The following is a 4,599-nucleotide window of genomic DNA, read 5'->3' as shown; positions in this document are numbered from 1 at the left end:
TAAAATTTTAAAGTTTCTTACCAGAATTTAACTATATATTTTTTTCAAAAGTTAAATTTTTTATTTTTATATTTCAGACCCTGTTCGACCGCTCCACTTGCGCGTGCTATTAGACGGCCTGTATAAACATTACTAATAGAACAATGGTTCATACAAAACTTACGTATATATTTAAAAGGTTATAGGTCGACAGTTTAGATTATAATATTTAAAGTCAATAAACAGTAATATGTTTTATTTAAATGTAGGAGATTATTATTTGGTTGCTATAAAATAGGTTGGTTATAAGATTTAGTTATATATAATAGGTTAGACTAAAAAATGAAAGATAAATCTTTCCTTGTATAAGTAGATTTTTCAAGATTGCTTCTCTTTTAATAGAATAGATAAATAAAGCTAAAGTAGAGAGATAAATCCCAACCAATCACCCCTAATTGTTCTTAACTTTCTATAATTTAAATTTAAATGGTTGTACCTCAACCTTGTTTAAAGATCTCAATTAATATCATATTTGATGTACATTAAAAAAGGTATATATTGGTTTGAATTTCAAACTTTTAAAAATGATTTAGTTTGAATCTCTAAAATAATCTTAATACAATGTTATTTTCAAAATTAGTTAGTTAGGATTTCGAACTAATTGATCGGAATGAACTTAACTCTGCAATCCTCCTAAACCAATGAACTAATTGATCGGAATGAACTAATTGATCCATGTTATACCAATGAAAATCAGAAGAAAAATCATCCCCATTTACTTAATAGTTCAAAATCAAAATAGGAAAAAATGGTTTTTATCTCTTCACCTTGCCAATGAAAGCGTGAATGCCGAATGCCAATCAAAGAAGCAATCAAGAAGAAAACTAGACCTCTTCCTCTATGAGTCTCTATTTTGGTCGAGATTTGGATTGCTTCTTCATTTCTTCTTGTTCCGTCTCAGCTCCTCTGCATTGGCCGCTCCTTCCTCACTAAATAATATCGGTTTCTCCACAGGAGAACGCGTGATCTGTGAAAAAAAAGATGAGCTTTTTAAGACTCGTAGTTGTTTCAGAATTGATTCCCACAGATGAACACTTACTTGAGCCTAAACGAAGAGTCCCACAGTGAAGTTTTTGGCTTCTGAATTGCATGCTTTGATCTCCGATTGCGAAGCGCTTGGATTCAGAATTGCATGATTTTGATCTCCGACACTGAAGCTGCTTCATCATGCCAATCGAAGAAGAAATCATAAAGGAAACTCGATCTCTTCCTCTATTAGTCTCTGGTACAGAAGGTCCAGATTTCGATTGCTTCTTCTTCATTTCTTCTCCGTTCCGTAATCGGAAAAAAAAAATTTTAATTTAACCAGAAAATTGTAACAATATCTCCTTTTTTGTAGTGTATGCATAGAAAATAAGATTTCTAATTAGAGCTTATGGTATATGATTATTCTTAGAACTAATAAAAAATATTAAAATTTTACTATTTTTAGTTATAGTTTAGGATATATGATTAATTTAAAATTAGTTTTCAAGTTTGGTGTTTAGAATAAATGTTTGAGTAGAGGATTTGAAAGTTAAAGGTTTGGGATATTGATTTAAGATTTGAGTCTAATTTCTAAAAATATATATTTTTTGAGTTTATATTTAAGATTTGAAGTTAAATTTGAAATTTCATATTAAAATATTAGAGTCTAAAATTTTTGTATAGAGTTTAGAGGTTGTGCTTAAAATTTTGATTTTAGGGTTTAAGATTTTTGGAGGCAAATAAAATGGAGTGAAAGAGAAAGGGAAACAAGTGTGGGAGGAAAAATCAATTATTTTTCCGTTTTAGTTTTGCATAGCGTTTGCAATTTTGTAAGCGCTATCTAAAAGTAAGAAGTATGTCAATCATAGCAAAATCGAAAAAAACGCTATCATATTCTGCTATTAATACTCACATTTCATGTAGTGTCTCTATGGGTTCCTTTTTCTTCTCTGTATTTCCTCTATTGTGATAACACTACAACTCTCCACATTGCTAGTAACTCCGTTTTTCATGAAAGAACCAAACATGTTGAGTTTTATTGCCATAAGGTGATAGAGACTATAGAACTTAGCACGCTGAAAACAACGTATGTGCGTACGATTATCAACTAGCTGAAATTTTGACTAAGGTATCGTACCAAGCTCTATTTCAGGATAACATGAGTGAGATGGGTGTTATCAATATTTACACACATTCATCTTGAGAGGGAATATCAATGTATAGAATCTTGTTTAGTTGATTTAGTTAATTGGTATTATGATTGTAAGGACTGCGTCCCCCAAGATCAGACTTATTCCTCCACCACATTCCATTGAGTCCAAAATTTTATTTATTCCATTAAAACCATTATCTTACATAAACATAATCTTAAACGAAAACCTGAAACGCAAAGAGATAGTGTTTGAAGTCATGAATAACTTAAAAATAAACCATAAACTCGAAAGATGACACCACCAAACTCTTACTCCTTGACTTCCCCGTTCGTATCTACAAAAGAGAGGGGTGAATATTGAGATTACTCAGTGACGGTAAGTTCTAGGAACCTATGAACTCATATCAGGACAAGCATACATTTATCACAGTCACAACCTAATACAGACTAGCATGCCACAAACAACCTATACTTGTAAGACCTATTTCACACCCCGGGGGAGCCATCACAAACCCCCTTCGTTGTGTTTCCTATGGGCGCCCAAACTGGGCTACGATCCGTAGCTCCTATGTGACTACCCGGTCACGGCCTCTTTGGCTCAGTAAGGCACTATCCGTTCTCCAGTCCCATAGTTACTTATGCCTAGACTCGGCATGACTCGATCCTGCCGGTGCCACATTCCACATTTCTCCATATCCTCATATGACCACACTCTAAGTTCTTAGTGTCACATACACACACATCAATCATTATCTGTTACCCATTCACATGGTCTCGTTCTTGGTGTCACATACACACACCTCAATCATTCTCTGTTACCCATTCACATGGTCTCATTCATTCACACGCCACATGCATCTCATCATTGCATCTCACAAACCGGTTTATCATTTATCAACCTAATAGCTCTATATGTTTTTATCACATCACTACAAGTAAACAAATAGATCTAACAGTTTAATCAAGCAAATAAACATATACACTTTATTGAGGGAGGGAATGATGTGCCATGGGGTAGCGCACCGGGCAAAACAGACATGCATGGTTTGATCATTGGAAGCAGTAATGATATATGTTCATTGTTTGACTCATATCTGCTAAACCACGAGGCTTCTACACATGAAATCACTTGGAGAATGTTCTCAACTCAATTACGGATCTCCTCAAAGAAGAATCAGATCAAACGGAGTTCATATGTGATAGTTATGCTATTTACAAATCAGGTGATCTTCAGTTCTCGCGAATTCAGACCACCCGAGAAGCTCGAAATGGCTAACCTTCTTTCTGATGAACCAACGGTCAATTCAATCATGCCAAAGGTGATTATTCATGTTCTAAATGTCCAAAAAATCATTGGGCTTGATGGTTTTCAAAAAGATTCAAAAACGAGCTTGTGTAGCCCAAATGGAGAAACCGATAAAATATTGGCTAAGAGAAAAGATGGATTTCGACCAGGCCTCAAAGGGACATGTCTTGGCCCATATCAGGAGTATATTCTTCACCTTTCAAAGTCCTGGTCGTGGCTATATGAAGAGGTAGTCCAAGTTTCAGTCAAAGACTTTATTTAGTCAAGTCTTTGTTTCTATTTCCAATGTCTTGTTTTTAGCACATTCTTCTTTGGATCTCTACAACTTGTAATCCTATAAATAAAGCCTTAGAGCCACGAAATAAAGCAGATTGTTTTCCCCTTTTGTTGAGTTAAAACTCTTTGTTCTTTGTAGAACTTGTTCTTAGTTTCTTGGTGAGGTTATCTCCAAGTTTCGATCCTTCTTTTGTTGGACCGGTGCGTCACATCCGGCAACGATCGAAGTCTGGTAGTATCTTTGGGCTATTCCGCAACCCTTAGTGTCACCCCTCGATCCATCAGTTCTCAATCCTCTCGGATCTGAGTTCATATCAACCTTACCGAAAGAGTGATCCTTATTTTGGTTCTATCAAGTGGTATCAGAGCCACTCTTCCAGTAACTCTATTATCATTCCATCTTCTCATCTCTCCATCATCTTCAAACACTTCTTCTTCTACCTTTCTTAAATCCGGGCCCCTCATTACCATCCATATATATATATAAAAAAAAAGATTTACGATTTGATTCAAAAAAAAAAAAAAAAAAAGTTCAAAGTTTGTTTTGTGGATTGGTGGTGGAAGAGAAAGCCTGCTGGCTGAGGAGAAATCCAGCCTTTGAGGTGGTTAAAACGGATTTCAAAAATCAAAAATCTCTTATCTTTCTATCTTGAGAAAATTCCCTTGTTTGCTTGGATTTGCCCATTGGGATTCTTTGATTTGTTCTCTTAGAACATTGAGTAAAAAATTGTGTGTGATCACCTAAATCTGAGAGAAACACTTGTGTGGGTGAGGATCAAACACTTGAGAGTGTGAGGTTTTTATCTACTAACTTTTGTGTAGAGATTTTTCAGGTTTATGATGTTTGGTTTGCAAAGGA

At 34.9% G+C, this 4,599-nt stretch overlaps 1 long non-coding RNA gene across 1 annotated transcript; it reads right to left on the bottom strand.

Moving 5' to 3' along the window:
• Nucleotides 1-482: 482 nt before the first annotated feature.
• Nucleotides 483-3,861, bottom strand: LOC108869268. The gene is made up of 2 exons (XR_001955527.2): nt 1,079-3,861; nt 483-1,006 (listed from the first exon to the last, which is right to left on the bottom strand). It is a non-coding gene; the product is annotated as an uncharacterized LOC108869268 (long non-coding RNA).
• Between the last annotated feature and the right edge of the window lie 738 nt (nt 3,862-4,599).

This window comes from Brassica rapa, chromosome A08 (assembly GCF_000309985.2).
Source record: "Brassica rapa cultivar Chiifu-401-42 chromosome A08, CAAS_Brap_v3.01, whole genome shotgun sequence".
Classification (NCBI taxonomy): domain Eukaryota; kingdom Viridiplantae; phylum Streptophyta; class Magnoliopsida; order Brassicales; family Brassicaceae; genus Brassica; species Brassica rapa.
This window is presented reverse-complemented; position numbering and strand designations above follow the sequence as displayed.